Consider the following 23,478-nt stretch of genomic DNA (forward strand, 5'->3'; position numbering starts at 1 on the left):
AGTGTTGAGAAATTGGCCCAGATTTATCAAGCCTTAGAGAGTGATAAATTGCACGGTGATAAAGTACCAACCAATCAGCTCCTAACTGTCATTTTTCAAATACAGCCTGTGACTTGGCAAGAGCTGATTGGTTAGCAATTTATCACTGTGCAATTTATCACTCTCCAAGGCTTGATAAATCGGGGCAATCAAATGGATGTGTAGAGAGTCCTGCTTGGGAAAAAGCAATGCGTAAGACAAAGCTTGTTGCGCGTGCATGGGTAAGATTGTTGCAATTGTGTGGTGGTTGGAAAAAGGAAGCAGAACAGAAGTTAGAATAAGCTTCTCTGTAAAAGTGTTTCCTGTGACCAGTTACAGAGTGAGGGGCCTATGTACATTTCTAGTCAATTCTCCAAAACAGCGGTACAAACTGCTCGCGCACAGTATCCGTATGCAAACTCATGCAGGCTTGGACTGGCCCACAGGGGTACAGGGGAAACCACCGGTGGGCCCCTCTTCCTGGGGCCCCACCTCCTGCTCTAAGGATCAGGTTCCAGACTGTGCACTTGAATTATACATTATACATATGTTACCTTATACTGTACTATGGTGTATTTTCTACAGTGCATTGCTGCTAATAATCTGATACATTATCATGCATGCAGCAGCTGAATTTACTGTATATATTTATGAAGGGGCCCAGACGTTGCACTCTCTAATGTTTAGTCAAACCAATGAGGTGGCTGGCCACACCCCCTCTGCAGACTGGCCACACCCCTAACATGGGCCCCTACTACTGCATTCCCCCAGAGGGCCCTACATGCCCCAGTCCGACACTGAACTCATGTGTCCAGCAAATATCAACAGCATGTGATTCTCATACTGAATGCTTATTGGATGCTTGTGAAATATATAGTATTAAGATGTGTTTTCACATGTGTAAAGCTTTGTTTTTTTTTATGTAACTCCAGTATCAGTGTGTAAGTGCTATTAATAAGCACAAATAGTAGATTTGAATGTTCCCTGGTGAGAGCTGGCAATTGGCTTTACACCTGATAAACAGTATTTATTACTTACATTAACCCCAAATTCAATATGCTGGTCTGTTACTATAGGAGAGCTGGATAGAAAATGCCGGATTTGGAGATGGTTTCGTAAATGAATGAAGCCTTGGAAATGAAAGCACATAAAAAAAATGAAACAAAAAACAGCAACAATATTATAGTTGCTAAAAATGTGAAATACAATTTGTAAAATAACAAAATTGTTACTACTTGTAAAATGTAGGCTCTGTTTAATTACAGAGCAATGGGTCTTATTCAGGTTTGTTAGCAATCCAAAAAAAGCACACTAATGGGAAAACCATGTTTCACTGCAGGTGGGGCAGATTTACCAGATTTACATAAGGCTCAAATAGGGAGAAAAATGGCAACGTCTGAATTAATGAAGGGGTTTTCAAAGCATTGTATATACAGTTATTGTTAAATGCTATATTTAACTGTGTCACTATAATCTAAGAGTAACAGTGGAAAGTCCTAATGTAAGTCCAAGATATGTAAAGTGAGCTGCCATTCAAGTACTTACATGCAAATTCACCCAGCTGAACATTAATGCCCAGGAGGATGCTGGTGGAGATCAGGCAGAGCTGCGGATGGAATAAATGGTATAGTAATTTTACCAAGCTACAGTATTGCTGTAATCAATATCCGTGGAAATCTTAAATATAATTGTGTATATGTTGCAATAAAGGGCAAATTACAATGCCCTATCTTTCCTTTGTTATCTCAAGAAATTCCTCTAGAGAAGAAATTGCTTATTTGTTACCCACACTGACTAAAGCTGGGTACACGCTAGCCGATGTGTGTACCTGGCGATAATGGCTGCGGTGGACACCCAGCGGGATAACAGCATCGGCAAGTGCATACACACTTGCCGATGCCGGCGTGAAGGGAGTGGCGGCGGGGGAAGTGATGGGAAGAGCGGGGGTCATGCTGTAGCTCTCATTAACGAGGTCCACCCCTCGGCTGGATTGTTCAGGTGCGGGAGGGGGTTGTTAACGATGCGCGAGAGTGCGCATCGTTAACAAAATTTAGTGTACACACTAGATAAGATAGTAAAAGATATCCATCAGAATAGCCTTTCTGAGCGATATCTTTAACTTTCTTGTCTAGTCTTGGACAATAAAGGTAATTTACAAAATGGAATATGTGAGCATGCTATTTGCATCAATTACTCTGAGAAAGAGCTTGCACTCATGGGCTAAGATGGTCTTTCAGTGAATTTGGTGTAAGAAGCTCTGAAAGAGTTAAAGCCAATCACCACTTTATATGTTAGTCGCCACAAGGTTCAACATTAATATGTATAGTCCCTAAATCCGCATACTCCACTGCCACCAGGGTAAGTACCTACAGTATACTCATACTGCCTAAAGGTGTGTACACACGGTGAGATAAATCTTTACGATTTTGACTATGTAGTCAAAATCTTATGAAAAGTTAGTGCATATCTCAAGGTGTTAGGCAGCTTGCGATACCGATTAGATCCCGATCCCGATGCACGCTCCCGTGGGATCGGTATCGTAAGGCTAGATAGACTGCAGGCAAGTCAGTCTTGACTATCTAGTGTACAATCTAGTACAAAGTATAGTCAAAATTGGCACTTACACAAAACTGCACATAGACAAATTCTCAAGCACAGATAGTCAAAATCTGTACTCTCTGGGCTCTGGAAGAGTTCAAGGGAAATCGCATAGTCAAAATCGGGCATAGCAAGGCTTGCACCGTGTGTACACACCTTAACTCACATGTAGCATCCTGCCATGACTGTGTAATTATGAAGCTTATCACAAACAAACTTTCCATCAATGACAATGACTTACCAGTCCTCATTTAAACATGTTTTTAAAATCTTTATTGTTATATGAAATTTCCAAAATTTAAATCGTTTGAAACCCTTTTGGACCAGATATAATAGGGTGCAAGTTTATTTGCGGGATCAAACTCACACCTTCCCGCACCTTTCTTTGGGTCTAAAGACTGTGGGTAGGTGGAGATTCATACAGTAGGTTATGTTTTATATTGTTCAAAAATCATTCCACAGCATTCAGTATATTTTTATTTATGTTCCCAAATAGTATAATGGTACTACTAGCCATATTCCTCTCTTTTTGCTACTGTAACTGTTTCCTTCTTTACTTTGACATAGAATCTGAATATGTGGTGGTAAATAAGTAAAAAAAAAGCAAAGGTTGCTAGCAAAAGATTGTCAATTTGTTTACTATAGTTAAACATTTAAGTATTACTACTATTGCACATACAGTATCCCATCATACAGTCACAGAGTCCAGGTACTGTACTTTACTTACCTTATGATTCAGGGCGATTGTTATTAGGTTTCTCATCTGTTCTAGGCTAGATATTAGAAATAAGATAATTGTGAGATGCTTCTTCCTTCCTTCATGAAAACATTATTGTATCTACATGTAATATGTTCCACAGATATTTCTAAGATGAAGTAATGCTTTATAGTGCTTCATCGTGAAGTCCTAAATGGATGACACATGTTGGGCATTGACACCAATCTATTATCCAATTATTATTATTATTATTATTCATAGATACTATAAAATGATTGTGTGTTGTGTAATCATTTGCTTGAGTGTGGAATTCACACCAGGAAGAGGAGGATAGACAATTCAATAATTGCTACCCATAATAAGATATCATGGCGATGGGACCCACATCTAAGCACATTCACACAATTCATTTATGTTTCATATACACCTTATACATGCAGCCTGAAGGTCATTTTAGCCAATATCTTTAATAACGTTGTGCATTAAGCAACGTTTGTGTACATTGATCAGAAAACAAAGGTTTCACTATCTCAGTCTCACCTCAAAATATCCGTATTTCGGAATATTCCGTATTTTGGAATATTTGGATATGGGATACTCAACCTGTGTAAACTCCTATTCAGATATTTTCTGGAATGGTGCTTTTTGAATATTTATTTCTGCTATCAATACATCTGATCTGATTTTAACCCTTACGCTCACACCATATAATTTTCGTTATTTTCAAATATAATTTCATGGTCACTGTTGAGGGATACTGTAGATCACCATCGCAGAAGGATCCAAAGACAAGTTTACAGATTAGATTTTTTTTTCCCATTCTTTGGTATGAAGATTATATTGTGATTTATGTGTTGTTGAGTGCATTATTGTATATTTTGATTCCTCAATTTGGGAGCAGTCTTCTGCATCATTGTCCTGCACCACTGTGTAAATGATCTTCTGCTCTCGCCATTCTTCAATTGCTGCATTTTATACTGAGTCCCCATAGCCTCCAGAGTCCAAATCACATTGCTTACGCTCACCTACCCTCATATTTTGGAATTCCATAGATGTGGCAAGAATAAAAAAAAAAATAGACTTTCCGTCTCTCACCAGATGCACAGTCCCCGGGTCCTTATCACAGTTCCTGTGCCTTTTTAAACTTGCGTTTATAGTGCATGATGTGGTACAATCGGTTCATGTTATGTTTTGTTTAAAGATGAGCAGGTTCATTTCCCTGAGATCCGAACCCCCCCGAACTTCACTACCCGAGCCCGGTGAAAACCCGAGCCTGACTCGGAAACCAGAAAAAGGCAAAACGTCATCACCCCATTGTCGGATTCTCGCAGGGTTTGGATTCCATAAAAGGAGCCGTGCGTCGCCGCCATTTTCACTCCGCATTGGAGAGTATAGCGAGAGGACATGTCTCCGTCCTCAGTGTCATGCATGAGTACAGTGGTAGTGTCTTGTGCTGCATCAGTCCAGTCACAGTGCTGGTGTCCTCTGCTGCCATATGTCCAGTGCTGATGTATAAGTCCAGTCCAGTGGTGCTGTGTTGTGCTGCATCGGTTCAGTGGTGGTGTATTGTGCTGCATCAGTCCAGTCACAATGGTGGTGTCCTCTGCTGCCATATATCCAGTGCTACTGTATAACTCCAGTCCATTGCAGTGGTGCTGTGTTGTACTGCATCAGTACAGTGGTAGTGTCTTGAGCTGCATCCTTCCAGTCACAGTGGTGGTGTCCACTGCTGCCATATGTCCAGTGCTGCTGTATAAGTCCAGTCCATTGTAGTGGTGCTGTGTTGTCCTGCATCAGTCCAGTGGTGGTGTCCCTGTGCTGCCGTATATGTCCAGTGATACTGCCGTATTTGTCCAGCGGTACTGCCATATAAATCCACTGATACTGCCGTATATGTCCAGGGATACTGCCATATAATTCCAGTGATACTGCCTTATATGTCCAGTGGTAGTGCCATATAATTCCAGTGATACGGCCGTATACTGTATGCCCAGTAATACTGCCGTATATGTCCAGTGATACTGCCGTATATGTCCAGTGGTACTGCCGAATAAATCCAGTGATACTGCCGTATAAATCCAGTGATACTGCCGTATATGTCCAGTGGGACTGCCATATAATTACATTGATACTGCCATATATGTCCAGTGGTACTGTCGTATAAATCCAGTGATACTGCCATATAAATCCAGTGATACTGCCGTATATGTCCAGTGGTACTGCTATATAATTCCATTTATACTGCCATATATGTCCAGTGGTACTGCCATATAATTCCAGTGATACTGCCATATATGTCCAGTGGTACTGGCGTATAAATCCAGTGATACTGCCGTATATGTCCAGTGGTACTGGCGTATAAATCCAGTGGTACTGGCGTATAAATCCAGTGAAACTGCTGTATAAATACAGTGGTACTGGCGTTTAAATACAGTGGTACTGACATATAAATCCAGTGATACTGCATATAAATCCAGTCCAGTGGTACTGCCGTATAATTCCAGTGATACTGCCGTATAATTCCAGTGGTACTGGTGAATATGTCCACTGATAATTCCATATAAATCCAGTCCAGTGGTACTTACATATAAGTCTAGTGATACTGCTGTATAATTCCAGTGATACTGCCGTATAATTCCAGTGGTACTGACGTAAAAGTCCAGTGATACTGCTGTATAAATCCAGTCCAGTGATACTGCTGTATAAAACCAGTCCAGTGATACTGCCGTATAAACCCAGTCCAGTGGTACTGCCATATAATTCCAGTGATACTACCGTATAATTTCAGTGATTCTGCCATATAATTCCAGTGATACTGGCGTATAAATCCACTGATACTGCCATATAAATCCACTGATACTGCTGTATAAATCCAGTGATATTGCCGTATAAATCCAGTGATACTGCCATATATGTCCAGTGGTACTGCCATATAATTCTAGTGATACTGCTGTATATGTCCAGTGGTACTGTCGTATAAATCCAGTGGTACTGGTGTATAAATCCAGTCCAGTGATACTGCCGTATATGGCCATTGGTACTGCAATATAACTCCTGTAATACTGCGATATATGTCCAGTGGTACTGCCGTAAATAAATCCAGTGGTACTGGTGTGTAAATCCAGTCCAGTGATACTGCCGTATAAGTCCAGTGATAATGCCATATATGTCCAGTGGTACTGCTGTATAAATCCATTCCAGTGATACTGCATATAGATCCAGTGATACTGCCGTATAAGTCCAGTGTTACTGCCGTATAAGTCCAGTGATATTGCCGTATAAGTGCAGTGATGCTGCCGTATAAAACCCAGTGATACTGCCGTATATGTCCAGTGATGCTGCCGTATAAGTCCAGTGATGCTGCCGTATAAGTCCAGTGATACTGCCATATAAGTCCAGTGATACTGACGTATAAGTCCAGTGATGCTGCCGTACATGTCCAGTGATACTGCCGTATATGTCCAGTGGTACTACTGTATAAATCCAGTGGTACTGGCGTATAAATACAGTCCAGTGGTACTGCCATATAAGTCCAGTCCAGTGGTGCTGCCATATAAATTCAGTGGTGCTGTCCTGTGCTGTATATTATTTACGCTAAATAAAGGGATTATTAATATTTAATCCAAATAATTTTTATAAGGTTTGCACTGTGTGGTGTAGAGATACGCACTCTTTTGATGCATTTTGTTATATAACTCCAGAAAAATAATGGAGAACAAAAATTTGGAGGATAAAATAGGGAAAGATCAAGAACCACTTCTGCCTACTGCTGCTGATGTCACTGCTGTTGTTGCTACTGGGAGTCGATCGTCATCCCAGAGAGGAAGTTGGAAGACTACTTCAACTAAGCATATGAATGTCCAACAGGAAGATGAAATATGACAGCTGTCATCCTGTTGCATTGCAAAGTGGATAACTGAGGCCTTGACAGCTATGTTGGTGTTAGACATGCATCTGGTATCCGTCATTAGTGCAGTGGGACTGCAGTGCCAACTCTAGACAGGCCAGGTGTTTGTGCCGCCATACAGCTACCTCATTGAACCTCTTTTACTTCTTTGCATGATGTGCTGTTTGGGGACTTTTTTTAAGTGCCATCCTGTCTGCCACTGCAATGCCACTCCTAGATGGGCCAGGTGTTTGTGCTGCACACTTGTGTCGCTTAGCTTAGTCATACAGCTACCTCATTGAACCTCTTTTACTTCTTTGCATGATGTGCTGTTTGGGGCCTATTTTTTTGAGTGCCATCCTGTCTGCCGCTGCAGTGCCACTCCTAGATGGGCCAGGTGTTTGTGCCGCACACTTGTGTCGCTTAACTTAGCCATACAGCGACTTTGGTGCACCTCTTTTACTTCTTTGCATGATGTGCTGTTTGGGGACTAGTTTTTTTAAGTGCCATCCTGTCTGCCACTGCAGTGCCACTCCTAGATGGGCCAGTTGTTTGTGCCGCACACTTCTGTCGCTTAGCTTAGTCATACAGCTACCTCATTGCACCTCTTTTTCTTCTTTGCATGATGTGCTGTTTGGGGACTAGTTTTTGAATAGTGCCATCCTGTCTGACACTGCAGTGCCACTCCTAGATGGGCCAGGTATTTGTGCCGCACACTTATGTCACTTAGCTTAGTCATACAGCCACCTCGGTGGAACCTTTTGGCCTAAAACTGTGGGGGTCATTCCGAGTTGATCACTAGCTGCATTTGTTCGCAGCACAGCAATCGAACGATGCAATTTTGCACAGGGTCTAGCGATGCATTTCAGTCGCACTGGTGGCCACAGAGTGATTGTCATGAAGTGGGCATTTCTGGGTGGCAACTGAACGCTGAGCGGGTATGTGACGTCAAATCCGGAACTGAATAGACTGAAGTGATCGCAAGCGCTGAGTAGGTTTTGAGCTACTCTGAAACTACACCAAAAATGTTTGCAGGCGCTCTGCGATACAACCGTTCGCACTTCTGCTAAGCTAAAATACACTCCCTGTGGATGGCAGCATAGCGTTTGCACGGCTGCTAAAAACTGCTAGTGAGCGATCAACTCGGAAGGACCCCCAATATTGTGAGGTGTGAGATGTTCAGAATAGACTGGAAATGAGTGGAAATGAATGTTATTGAGGTTAATAATACCGTAGGATCAAAATTACCAGCAAATTCTGTGATTTTAGCTGTTTTTATGTTTTTTTTTCAAAAATCATCCAGATCCAAAACCAAAACACGAAAGGGTGGTTTTGGCAAAACCAATCCAGATCCAAAACACGAGCATGGAACCAGAGCCAAAACCAAAACATATAACAAGAAAAGTGCCCGCCGCACATCTCTAATTTTGTTGTGTTGTGTGTAGATATAATTTTGTTTTATGTTATTAGTGTTCAAGTATAACTTATGTCATGTGCATAAAGGCATCAGTATGAGGATGCCAGCTGTTGGGATCCTGGCGTTCAATAGACCAATGCTGAAATCCCAACAGCCGGAACATCGGCGGCGAGCGCAGCGTGTCTCCACCTGAGTGAGGATTCCGGGCAGCGGTCAGTATTCTGACCACCCGCGTTTCACCGGTTGTCGAGATTCCGACGTTGGTATCCTGACCGCTGGGATCTCGAGAGCCGGCAAATTGACTGCCTCCATGCATAGAATGCCATAAGCTTGGTAATGGACCGACTTTATTCTTTTGAGAATGTAGCAACACCCCTGCAATGCCCTGTAGGTATTCTTGGGATTATTTGGAAATTGCAGCTGACACATTTACATTTACTCACATTTACTACTGGCAGAATTTGGATAATACATATGTACTTACCCATCAGTCTCCTGGAAGACCTGAAAATCTTGTATTTTTGTGTCACAAGAGCTTATGCTCAGTTTTGGGTTACCAGAAAAATCCTGCACAATCTGCACCACCGAAATTACATCTGCCAGCATTCTTATGTTGGTTACATTGTGGCCTCTAAAAAACATGTTAGATGGAAATAAATTGAACTACTTATTAAAGTGGATTTGCCATCCGTACATAAAGCCTCACAAAATTATGCTACACCAGACATGGTGGACCGGAGACAATGGGCCTGATTCGTCGGTGTATGCAATGACGATTGCAGATGAAGAGGAGCGATGTTTTGCTGCTGCATATGCACCCAAGCAGTACTGCACACATGCGGCAATAGTTTAGTGACGGCACATTCAGAGAGGATTTATTTGCATTGTGAGTGACAGCTAGTCAGTATTTGAAGAAGGTAGCAAGGAGTGGTTAGCAAAATGCAGGCGTAGCGGGACCATTTTGTGGGCGTGTCCTAGTGTATCACTGCAGATTTGTTTGCAGTTGGAGAAGCCACTATATCTTAGCTGTGACACACACTCTGAGATAGTGTAGGGTTGCTTAGATGGTCCATGGTGCAACCTCTGTTCCAGCTTTCAGACGGAAGCGGTGGATGGGAGATTCTGATGGTAGGTGTCTCTGTACACAAGTTGGGGCCTGAGTTATTAGCATATTCTCACAAATCTGCTGCAAACGAAATTGCAGCTGCAAATGCAATTACCATTTGCACTTATGGATTAGGCCCAATGACAAACAGGAGTCCCACTGTTTAATTCATAGTAGCATAGTAACATATTAACATAGTACACTCTATTAGGATTTTCACCCCTTTCTCTCTACGTGTTGCAGCTATCTATCGCGGCCCAGGGACGTGCGGTGAGCTAAATATCTCAGGAGGCACTGACTAGCACCAGAACCAGATTTACATGCAATATATGAGCCAAAACGTACATCTGGGCATTATACACAGGTGCAGCAATATAAACTGCTGGAAATTTGGTGAGTTTTAATCAGAGATGTGCGGAAAAGTTAGCCAGGTGAGGCACTGCCTCACCTGCCATAGACTTTTTACTCCAGAGTTTTGGCTATAAAAATTACTAGAATAATGCAAAGAAGATATTTCAAACATATTTTTTGTATTTTTCATATACCTTATGCAGTCAAAACTCTGGCACAAATGTTAGTATGACAGGAAAGGCTCTGCCTCACCTGCCTCACCCCACCGCACGTCACTGTAAGTATCGCCCACCTGGGCAACCCAAAAAGTTTCTGGAAGAATTTTCTGCATGGCTCCCTCACTTTCTATCCTCTGACATCTCCACCATCATTATGGGTGATTTCAATCTCTCTATTGACAGTCCACAATCTCCCCATGCCTCTAAACTACTCTCTCTAACCTCCTCTCTTGGCCTCTCGCAATGGACTGACTCCCCTACTCATCAGGAGGGCCACTGCCTGGATCTTGTATTCACCAGACTATGCTCTGTTTCTGAACTCACTAACACTCCTTTCCCTCTCTCAGATCACAACCTTATCACATGCATGCTCTCCTCCATTACTTCAAACTCCATGTCCCTAAAGTCTACAAGGACACCTCTTACCCGCAGAAATATTAACGCTATTAATTTTCAACAACTATCTACCTCTCTGCAACCACTGCTTTCACCAATTTCTACATTCACCTCTCCAGAGACTGCTGTGTCACACCTTAACCAAACTCTAGTAACAGCACTTGATGAAGTGGCTCCAGCAACCCATCACACTCCACGTAGACTTAGATGTCAACCGTGGCACTCTAAATACACTAGACACTTACAAAAACTCTCACGTAAAGTTGAACGCCAGTGGCGTAAATCTCGTAGTTCAAGTGACTTTCTCACATATAAGACCACCTACCACTCTTATCGTACTGCTCTGGACACTGCCAAACAAACATATTTTCAATCTCTCATCTCTGCTCAAGCCTCTAACCCCAAGCGACTTTTTAATACATTTAAATCACTTCTTGTACCTCCCTCACCTAACCCACCAGCCACTGTCTGTGCGGAAGATCTTGCTTCCTATTTCAAGGACAAGATTGACAAGATCCGAAATGAAATGGTATGCTCTTCCACAGCAAGTGACCTGCTCAATTCCCTGCCTGAACCCTCTAACACCTTCTCTTCCTTTGATCCTATAAATGAAGATTAAGTATCTGCACTATTTCATCTGCCTACTCTAATACCTCTCCCCTTGACTCTATACCCTCACAAATTAGTAAAGCTCTGTCTACTGTGCTCATCCCAACCTTAATGAAAATCTGTAATCTCTCCCTGTCTACTGGTATCTTTCCTTCTCTATACAAGCATGCAGTGATTACTCCCATTCTGAAAAAACAAAACTCTGACCCGAACTCTCTCTCTAACTACCGTCCCATCTCTCAGCTCCCATGCCCCTCCAAGCTACTGGAGAGACTTGCCTACACTCGCCTAAACACTTTCTTAACTCACACAGCCTACTGGACCCACTTCAGTCAAGATTTCGTGCCCAACACTCCACAGAGACAGCACTGACTAAGGTAGTGAATGATTTGGTCACTGCTAAATCTAAAGGACATTTCTCTCTACTTATTCTCCTTGATCTCTCTGCTGCTTTTGACACTGTTGACCACTCTCTTCTCATAACACTACAATCCCTAGGTATTCAGGACACAGCCCTTTCTTGGTTCTCATCCTACCTATCTAATCGCTCCTTCAGTGTTCATTTCTCTGATTCCACCTCTCCTTCGCTACCTCTCTCAATTGGAGTACCGCAAGGCTCAGTCCTAGGTCCTCTGCTTTTCTCTATCTATACCACATCTCTTGGCAAACTAATCAACTCTTTCGGATTTCAGTACCATCTGTATGCGGATGATACTCAAATCTACCTATCCTCCCCTGATTTGTCACCATCTGTATTGGGCCGTGTCACTGAATGCCTTTCTGCCATTTCATCTTGGATGACATCTCGCCACCTCAAACTTAATTTTTCCAAAACAGAATTAATTATATTTCCACCGGCCAATAGTAGTTTCCAACCTGATATCTCTATCACTGTTGAGAACTCTGCAATCACCCCTACCCCACAAGCTCGCTGCCTAGGTGTCATTCTTGACTCTGAACTGTCCTTTGTTACCCACATTCAATCTGTCTCAAGATCATGTTACATACATCTAAGAAACATATCCAAAATACGCCCTTATCTTACACAAGACACAGCAAAAACTCTAATCCATGCTCACATTATCTCCCGCATTGATTATTGTAATAGTCTCCTGACCGGTCTTCCCAAACATAGGCTCTCACCACTACAATACATTTTGAATGCAGCTGCCAGGCTAATCTTCCTTGCCAGACGTTCATCGTCTGCAGATCCGCTCTGTCAGTCCCTCCATTGGTTACCGGTATTCTACCGTATTAAATATAAAATACTTTTACTCACATACAAGGCTATTAACAAACTGCACCAACATACATCTCTTCACTCATCTCAAAATATCTCCCTACCCGACCTCTCCGCTCTGCACAAGATCTACGTCTCTCATCCACCCGCATTACTTGTTCACACTCAAAATTACAGGACTTTATCCGGGCTTCACCCACTCTGTGGAATACCCTCCCACGCACAGTAAGACTCGCCTCTAGCCTCCAAACCTTTAAATGTTCCCTGAAAACTCACCTCTTCAGACAAGCCTATCAAATTCCAGACCCACCCACATAACCTTCAGTGCTTCCCTATCTAATTACATCCTCTATAGAGTATTCATAACATCACATATCTTGTCTTTCTTTAGTCTCACACCCTCCTGACACTTGGATAACTTTGTGGGGTATCATCATACAACCCATTGAGAACCTAGCAATCTGGTGGACCATTATGCAGTAGGTAATATCTATCCTTGTGTATCTATGCCTATTTCCCTATAGATTGTAAGCTTGCGAGCAGGGCCTTCCTACCTCTGTCTGTCTGTTTTTACCCAGTTTTGTTCTATTACTGTTGTTCTAATTGTAAAGCGCAACGGAATATGTTGCGCTATATAAGAAACTGTTAATAAATAAATAAATAGTTTCTAAGGTTGAAAAAAGACAATTTGGCCATCAAGTTCAACCTATTTGTGGTCTCCTATGCAGGATTATTTTGGTCTAAGTTTTGTCTGATGCTGATGTCAGCTGTTGTGTTTTATTTCTCTTTTCATAGTAACTATAGTGTGCGACTGTGCACCATAACCCTGGATATCCTTATCCATTAGGAATTTATCTAACCCATTCTTAAAGGTGTTGATTGAATCCCTCTGGCAGGGAATTCCAAACACGTATTGTCCTTACTCAGAAAAAACCTTTACGCCGCTTTGTGCGGAATCTCCTCTCCTCTAACCTAAGCAAGTTCCCACGTGTCCTCTGTGCTGATCTTACCAAAAACAGGTCCCGCGCAAGCTATGTGTATTGTCCCCTTATATATTTGTAGATGTTGATCATGTCCCATCTTAGTCTCCTCTTTTCCAATGTAAACATGCCTAGCCATGCAAGCCTTTCCTCGTATTCTAGCATCTCCATGCCCTTAATTAGTTTGGTCGCCCTCCTCTGAACCTTTTCTAGCTCCAGAATATCCTTTTTGTAGTATGGTGGCCAAAATTGCACACAGTATTCAAGATGTGGCCTCACTAGTGATTTATATAATGGGAGTATAACACTCTCGCCCCTTGCATCAATTCGCCGTTTTATGCATGCTAATATCTTATTAGCCTTCTTTGCTGCAATCCTACTTTGGGTACTGCTGCTTAGTTTGCTATCTATGTGAACACCTAAGTCCTTATCCAGTACAGAATTCCCTAATGTTACCCCATTTAGTATGTAGGTGTAATGTTTGTTCTTGCTACCACAGTGCATTACCTTATACTTGTCTGTATTGAAGCGCATTCTCCATTTGGCTGCCCATGCTTCTAATTTAACTAAGTCGTTCTGGAGACTCAGCATCCCCCTCCGTATTTATAACTTTACACAATTTGGTGTCGTCTGCAAAAATTGACACCATACTTTCTAGATCTTCTGTGCAGGGAGTTGCAGTCAGGGGAGGCAGTGCCTCCCCTGTCATAATGATTAAAATAATATAAAGAAGACACTTATGACACACATTCTGTGTCATAAGTATCTGCTTTACCCTTTACATTATTTTTATTATTTCTCTCCTGTGAAAACGTTTTAAAAGTGTTTCGGAGGCACCGCTCTGGGGTGCCTCCTGCTGTCTGTGTAAAAGGGCCGGAAGAGGGGGGCGGGGCCAAGCATCATGCAGAAACAGGCCATTGAAAAAATCCCTATAAATGGCACTAATATCAGTGCCTCTTTGGCAGGGGCGTGCTTTCAGTCCATATGAAAGCACGCCCCTGCCACTGTGATTGGGCAGTAGAGGATTCGGTAAGGGTAGGGGGGAGTAGCGGGCACCAAGGATATGAAATCTCCACACTTGAGTCTGTATGTCGCCGTCCCTGCCAGTGCCCGCTCGTCCAGCAGCCCGTCCTCCAGCCTAGACCCCAGCACATACAGCTGCCCGTCCTCCAGCAGCCCGCCCCCTGCAACAGGTAAACAGGGAGCCGCTGGTCAGGGAACTGTACAGAGAAAAAGTTCCCTGTGCTCGGTGCTTCCACAGAGACCCCAGTCCCACTTCCACCATCAGTGCCCCCCCCCCCCCCCTTATTTTTGAGACGGAGACAGCTGTGTCTCCGTCTCAGCAAAAGGCGTGACCGCGATCACAATCGCGACCGTGGCGCTGCCTACTGCAGAACAACAGAGAACTATGCAGTTCTCTGCATCCAGAATGTCTGAGAGGGAGCTGCTGGGTGTGCATGCTCAGCCACAGTAGCTCCCTCCTTCTTGACCCTGCTGGTTGTCTGCTCTGTGAGTGAGAAGCCCGGAGTGCCGCCTGTTAACACCAGATATATTACCTTTGTTGAAGGAGGGCACCTGGCAGGTAGATTATCTTTCCTGGCAGTGCTGAGTGCATGTAAGTATATATATACACATACACACACACACACATGTTTGCCCCTGCACCTCAGTCCCCCTTCGACACCGCCACTACTGCCTGTCTCTGGCTTACTATGACATACTGTACCTCCCAACTCTCCCGATTTTCACGGGACAGTACCGTTTTTGTGGGACTGTCCCGCTGTCCCTCCCGCGGGCAGCAGTGTCCCGCAGTGGTGGTGGGGGTCTTCGACGGAACTCAGTGGACATTATCGCTGCAGTGCCTCACCAGCCACTGGCCTCACCGCACGCCACTGTTTCTGTTGTTAATGAAAATGTTGAACAATAGTGGTCCTAGTACAGACCCTTGTGGCACACCACTTAGCACTTCAGTTCAATTTGAAAATGCTCCATTAATCACAATGCGCTGTTCCCTTTTATCTAACCAATTTTTGACCCAAGTGCATATAGTGCTCCCTAGCCCTATTTCTTGCAGCTTATAGATAAGTCACATGTGTGGTACAGTGTCAAAAGCTCTGGCAAAGTCTAAAAAGACTACATCCACCTCCTTACCCTGATCAAGGTTCACAATCACTGTTTCATAAAAGCTGAGTAGGTTGGTTTAACATGATCTGTCCTTCACAAATCCATGTAGATTCATTTTAATGACCTTATTGACTTCTGAATACTATCCCTTAGAATACTGTCCAGTACTTTCCCCACTATAGATGTAAGACTAACTGGTCTTAGATCAACAAGAAGATCTCTACAAATTATTTGGGGAAAGTATGGGGCCCTACTCACTGGCCGAGCTGCCCGACGGCGGATACGGCCGACGAGCAACCCGGCGGCGGGGGGGGCAGTGAGGGGGGAGTGAAGTTTCTTCACTCCCCCCGTCACCCGGCTGCATTGAAGTGCAGGCAAATATGGACGAGATCGTCCATATTGGCCTGCATGCACAGCCGACAGGAGACCAGCGATGAACGAGCGCGGGGACGCGCATCGTTCATCGCTGGAGTCTCCACACTGAAAGATATGAACGAGTTCTCGTTCATTTATGAACGAGATCGTTCATATCTTTCAGTATATCGGCCAGTGTGTAGGGCCTATAAGACTAAATATTGGAAGGCATTTCAGCCTGGTTTTCCAACTAATTGAACATAAAAAAGTCCTTCTTTATTTTGGACTATAGATCCCATTTGACTATACTTAAATAGTAGAGCATCAAAAATACTTACACTTTGTAAGTGAGAAGCAGATCCGTATTTATGATTACATTTATTCCCACATTGGGTATAAGTTGTGCAGAGATATGAATAACATCAAACGATTGTATGTGAATCCTGAAAAAACAAAGAAAATGCTCCCAAATTATTTTTATACACAGTACTTGTGACAGAATTGTTGACTCAGAAAGTACATTGCATTTATATTTCTTTTCACATACATACATACATACATACATACATACATACATACAGTACATACATACTGTACATACAGTAAATACAGTACATGCATATAAAACATAGTTATACCAAGCATTCCAGCAAAGGACACAATAATGAGTATATTTACTAACCAGTGGTTTTAAAAACGCAGATATTTGTTATTTGCTAGTTTTCTGCAGTTTTCAGTGTAATAAAAATAAAATAAAATACTCATAAATTTGTCAGTTTGTCAGTTTCTATCATCGGTTCTCAGAGCAAAGATGCCGTTACTTACAAGTTGATACAAGATTATAGTACCTTACAGGCTTTCGTTAGGTGTGCAGACTTTTATTTTACTCATTCAGTATCTGAAATTATTTCACTGATTTCTTCCTTTTGTTTAATTCGTTTTTAAAATAAGACCAAACAAAAGGTACTGGTACTGTAAATCCATGAATACCACCACATAAAAGCAATGGGGGTAATTCCAAGTTGATCGCAGCAGGAATTCTGTTAGCAACTGGGCAAAACCATGTGCACTGCAGGGGAGGCAGATATAACATGTGCAGATAGAGTTAGATTTGGGTGTGGTGTGTTCAATCTGCAATCTAATTTGCTGTGTAAAAATAAAGCAGCCAGTATTTACCCTGCACAGAAATATAATAACCCACCCAAATCTAACTCTCTCTGCAAATGTTATATCTGCTCCCCCTGCAGTGCACATGGTTTTGCCCAACTGCTAAAAAATTTCCTGCTGCGATCAACTTGGAATTACCCCCAATGTGTGCTGCAACACCATTATCTTTAACAATAGGATTTTTATTATTACATCATAAATTCCAACATTCTGGAAAACTAAAAATGAGTAGAAGTCTATTGCGTCTTTTGTAAGAAGTAATGTATATTGGCTCTCATTCCGAGTTGTTCGCTCGCTAGCTACTTTTTGCAGCCGTGCAAACGCATAGTCGCCACCCACGGGGGAGTGTATTTTCGCTTTGCAAGGGTGCGAACGCTTGTGCAGCCGAGCGGGTACAAACACATTTTGTGCAGAACAAGATCAGCCCTGTAGTTATTTATTCTGTGCTGCGACGAAGGTCCCGGAATTGACGTCAGATACCCGCCCTGCAAACGCCTGGACATGCCTGCGTTTATTCCAAACACTCCCAGAAAATGGTCAGTTGACATCCTTAATTGCCCTCATCCTGTCAATCTCCTTGTGCTCGGCTGTGCGAATGGAATCGTCACTAGAAGCAATGCAAAGCAACAATGCTCTTTGTACCAGTACGCCACGTGTGCGCATTGTGGTGCATACGCACGCATAGTTTTGCCATGTTTTTAAATGATCGCTACGCAGCGAACAATGGCAGCTAGCGATCAACTCGGAATGAGGGCCTTTATTTATTCAAAGCTGTCCCATTGTCTATGACTTACACAAAATCTTTGAAATTCCTAAGATATTGGGATCTATTATGACCGGGTCTTAAGGTTCTTAGAACAACATGTTTTTCAATTATCTGGATCATCTAACATAAAGGACATCTTTTAATTAAGGGAAAAAAAGGGGAAAAGAGAGCACTGATATATATCGTCAGAATGCCGGCAACAGGTCGAGCGCAAAGAGTCCTCTTGCGCTCGCCACTGGATCTGTTCCCACTTTATGGGTGTCGTGGACACCCATGAGTGGGAATAGTCCTGTTTTGATGAGATTCCAGCTGGTAGCTTTTTTGGCTGTCGGGATTCCGGCACCGGTATTCTGACCGCCGGGATCCTGAAAGCCAGCAAATTGAATGTATCCCCTGCATACACCTGTTAACCTAACATATGCTCCTGCCTATACATCTACTGCACCTGCAGTAATCCTTAGTATCCTGCAATCTGTTCTTGTCAGTTTATAAAAGAAATATAACAGACAAAATGGTACCAAGAAGAATTAAGATCAGGGCAGATAACAGTATAACGTTAAAAAAAGAACTAAAAATGTGTGTTGTCATTATATTATGTGTATTATAAATAATAACATAGCGATGAACTGAAATAATGTAAATGTCCGAATAGCAAAAAGGATGTTACAAAAGATTATTGTTATGTACATTTTAAGAATTGTCTAGAAATAAAAGTAAATGAATGAAAACTGATCCTGGTTAATAGTACAGTATCTTTGAGAGGACTCACATTCATCAGACATCCACTGACACTTCTCAAGCTCCTGCCAATAGTTTATGGGTGCAGGACCTTTCATGTGAAGAACACAAAATTAAGAGAGCAGCTGCAGTAGCATGAAAGAAAAGGAAGCTGTGAGTACAGAACGGGTGGTCTTCAGGTTGCCGACTGTTGGGATCCCGGCACACAGTATACCGGCGCCGGAATCCTGACAGCTGGTATACTGACAGTTTCTGCACCCTCGTGGGGGTCCCCCCTGGAGGGAGAATAGATAGCATAGCGCGCCACCATGCCCGCAGCGTGGCGAGCGCAGCGAGCCCGCAAGGGGCTCATTTGCGCTCGCCACGCTGTCGGTATGCCGGCGGTCGGGCCTCCGGCGCCAGTATGCTGGTCGCCGGGAGCCCGGCCGCTGGCTTACCATACTACACTCGTACAGAACAGCCATTTATTTTCATTAAGGGAACATGCACAGTGCAGGAGTTAGTATGAACATTGCAAAATTAAAGGTATTTGAAAATTATACAACATGGAAATTTGCCATTGAAATGCAGCTTAAGCAGGTCATCTAGATGATGTGGATGGAGCCATGGGGACAATAGGCTTAGCTGTGGAACAGCATGCACAGTATATTGGATCATCCATGGGAAAGAGACAGCACATGAAATGTGGGTAGCTTTGCAAGCAGCCTATGAAGACAACGGTCTAATAAGGAAGATAAATTGGAGGCATACACTGTACAGTACTAAGTTCAGTGCATGCAGAGACATGAATGAGTACATTGATAAGATGCTGTCCATATATGAGCAATTGACATCGGTAGGAGTCCAGGTTTCTGACGAGGATGTTGCAATGGTGCAAAACCTGACACCTAAGTTCAATTTATTAGTAATAGCCTTGGAGTCATGCGTTACCAAGCTATCAACAGAAATTGTACTGTATAGACCAGGCTGCTGCAGTTTCAAGCGTGCATACCTGTTGAGACAAATGCTGAGAACTCTGCTGTTCTAACAAAGGGCAGGAAATTCAAAAAGTCCAAATGCAAGTGGTACAAGATGGGACATACTGTAAGTGTGTAGTACAAGTGGACCTATTGGTGCGTCATGGAAAATGACAAAAGAAACAAGTGAGCTTTAAATGTATCTGACAACCACAGGAAAGGCTGTTGGTATATGGACTCAAGACTCACACTGCAATCAATAGTGGTTTACATGTCTAAGCCCTTGTAATCCCATATCAATCGAGGGGATACAGTGTTCTTACCGAGACAAAAGTCAAGACAATAATTGTGTGCTTGATCAACAAAGGTGAAATAATAGTCAGACACTGAGGATGGTATTGTGCCAGATCTTTAAACAATCTTACAGCCATCAAGGTACTGGAAAAGAAAGGTCCAATTTGCCGAGGGGCATTGTGTTATGTACAATAAAAAAGGGACTATGATAGCAACGGCAACCCAGTGCCAACAACTGTGCATTCTGGAAAACTGAGTGTCATAAAATGCCCCGAAGACCTCAGGAACAGACCCCAACACTTACAAATCCAGGCACTGGGGTAAATTTACTAAGGTGGGAGATTTTTAGAACTGGTGATGTTGCCCATAGCAACCAATCAGATTGTATCTATTATCTTCTAGAAGCAGCTAGACAAATGTTAAGTAGAATCTGATTGGTTGCTATGGGCAACATCACCAGTTCTAAAAAACTCCCACCTTAGTAAATTTACCCCACTGTCTGGTCTTCAGTACAGACTGCCAGGTGTTCGCTGCTCACTGTCTTTCGCTGCTGCTGCATTTTCCATGTCTCCTGCTGCCACTGTATTTACATGGACTTCTACCAGTGCCTGCATGTCAGGTGGCTCCGGCGTCATCTCTTCTTTGGTTCCCACCAGGTCTGGTCTATGGGAGCAGCTATCTTCATTCCAGTCAGCTGACCATTACACTCTCAAAGGGAATCTACAGTAGTTCCTGGTTCACTAGACAATTCAGCCAATCAGCAGCATATAGTTCCTATAAAAAGACTTCCTAAAGCTCTGGCAGGTTGCAAATTCCCACACAGCCTGTTCTATGTGTTCTACAGTTTTAATTTTCTGAGTCTCCTATTGGGAAAGCATCCAGTTAACACAATACTGGTTCCACTCTGGTTCCAAGAAATGCCGGTTCCAGTCTGATTACATCAGTCTGCTTCCAAGTAATTCTGGTTCCAGCTCGGTTTCAAGTAATACCGTTTCCAGTTTGCTTTCGAGTAATTCTAATTCCACTCTGGTGTCCTGTTCCATCAGTCCCAGTCCAAATGCTAGGTCTGAGTCCCTCTCCAAAGACAGTTCTCTTTATCATTCTGCTACTCGAGTATTCTATCAGTCCAAGACTGTTCCATGGATTAAGCCCAGCCAGTCCTATCTGAATCCCTCAAATTAGTAATTCACCTTATCCTTGATCATACCTGGTTCTAAAGTACTTCTTCAGTAGTATCAGCTATACTTTCACTGTTCTCTCTCAAGATCCAGCCCATGTTTAGGAACTTTATCAAACCACCAAGCTTCCTACATACAGCCTCTCCTCCTACTCCAACCCAAGATCCCAGTCAAGGAACACAAACACCCACATACTTAGGATTTTTTTTACAATGGCAGTTCCTGACTAAAACCAGTCCATGGAGTTGTGGCACAGGAGATTGGGTCACATAGAATATGACAATGTCTACAAACTCTTTGATGGCATGGAATTCCAATAGCATACTGTAAGTAGACACAGACATGTGTGGGATTATGGAGATGGAGCCAATGAGTGACTACAGATACTTCATGAGTATTGTAGTTGACTCAACAAGAATTATATGTTTATTTCATTAAAACTAAAAATGAAGTAGTAAAATTGCAGAATTCAAGAATCTAGTGGAAACCCAAACAGGCCTGAAATTTTACATTCTAAGGTCTTATAATAGCAGAGAGTTTGATAAGAAGACTAATTGTCTTTCTCAAGACTTATGGCACCCTACTTTTGTTAACCATTGCCTACATCCCTTAGCAAAATGGCATCAGTGGAAGGGCAAATAGGACAATTGTTAATAAAGTGTTTGGGCTATTTGATGTAGATTTGGACAAAAGATTCTTGGCATTAGCCAGGGGCGGATTGGGATGGAAAACAAGCCCATGACATTTCTGGAAGCAGCACTAATAGAGCGGGGACTGTTGAGGGGGTGGGGTCTGTGGAGGGGAAGTAGATACTCCCTACTCATAGGGCCTCTTTCTGAGTTGGACTCATTTACGGTCTTCCTTGCCTTGTTTGCTGCAGTTACATCTGTGACTTAATGTTAATGCTGCTACAATGCCCTTCCATCAATCCATCCATATGTGCAAGGTCTATGATGCCCATTTTCCCTTTTAGTGTCTACAGATGTTGCAGTCAGGCTTTGTGCATATTTAGATGCCTGCATTGGTCATACAATTGAAATTTGCACCAGCCCTATGATAACCATCTGAGTATGGCCCCCAGTGTGAGCGATTCAGCAATTCTGCACGCAACTACAGAAGGAGACACACTAGTCGTGGCTCCGTCTGTAACTAGGCGCGCCCACCCGGGCACACCTATCGCCGAGAGAGTCTCCAGCCGGGCGCGTGTGTCCGTAATGCAGGTGCGCCCCATTCACTTGAATGTAAAGCGTCTCCGTCTGTGCCCCCGGACAGAGACACTCACAATGGGAGTGTCTCTGTGCACTCACGGCGTGACTAGGCAGATGGATCGCCTAGTCACGCCGGGAGTGCACGCCTGCGATGGAGCCACCTTGGATGTGCTGTGTCACTCCAGTAACACTTCCATACTATGTTACATCTGCGTCTGATTAGCCAACAACCTATAGCTGCCCAGGATCTCACAAAACACTTCTTGTGTGTGCCTGTATCTGTGCAAACACTATCGGGACACCTGCATGGTGCAACTCAGATACATGCGCAGATGGAAAACATTGCTATACAGCATCCAACACTGCCTCTTAATCTGACTCAGAATGAGGCACATAATGTTATAGACTATGCCACAGTGGCACTTACTATATGCATACATATTAAAAATAATGTCTCTCCCCTACTATCGCCTGATCTTACTAAATAGAAAAAAAATTCACATTCAATAAATGATAAATGATAACAATTAAATGTAATAAACATTCTGCCTGGCATTTATATGATATTTATTAGCAACTGGCGTGACTTTATGGTGAACATCACACCAAAAACAAATATCAAGTACTGTAAATATACAAATCATTCTTGAAGAAAATTATATACTGTGTGTGTGTGTGTGTGTGTGTGTGTGTGTGTGTGTGTGTGTGTGTGTGTGTGTGTGTGTGTGTCAATACTGTATATGCACACACATTTCCCCCCACAGGAAAAAGTAAACAAACAAATTGGCCCCCAAGTTAAAACAATAAAACTAATTAGCCCCGACTAGAAAAAAACAAACACATTTGGCCCTGACAGAAAAAGTAACCACACTGGGCCCCACAGGAAAAGATAAAACACATTGGTCCCCACAGGGGAAAAAAACCAAAGCACAATGGCCCCTGACAGCAAAAAAACAAACACATTTGCTCCCATAGGATAATTTAAAAAAACAATACATTGGCTCTGACAGGAAAAAAATACAGACACCGCTGCCCAAACCTCCCATTCCCTCCCTTACCCTTTAGCCATTACCGGCACCAGCAGTGGCTTCAGTGGCTGAGTCACTGCAGAACACTGTGTTCGCAGAATGATGTATGGCTATGTGATCTATTATGTA

General features: G+C 42.9%; 1 long non-coding RNA gene across 1 annotated transcript; it reads right to left on the minus strand.

The window, feature by feature from the left end:
• Positions 1-1,562: 1,562 nt before the first annotated feature.
• On the minus strand, positions 1,563-16,436 carry LOC135057864 (uncharacterized). The gene is made up of 4 exons (XR_010244424.1): positions 16,353-16,436; positions 9,122-9,268; positions 3,344-3,389; positions 1,563-1,624 (listed from the first exon to the last, which is right to left on the minus strand). It is a non-coding gene; the product is annotated as an uncharacterized LOC135057864 (long non-coding RNA).
• Between the last annotated feature and the right edge of the window lie 7,042 nt (positions 16,437-23,478).

Source organism: Pseudophryne corroboree, chromosome 3 (assembly GCF_028390025.1).
Source record: "Pseudophryne corroboree isolate aPseCor3 chromosome 3, aPseCor3.hap2, whole genome shotgun sequence".
In the NCBI taxonomy this organism is placed as follows: Eukaryota; Metazoa; Chordata; class Amphibia; order Anura; family Myobatrachidae; genus Pseudophryne; species Pseudophryne corroboree.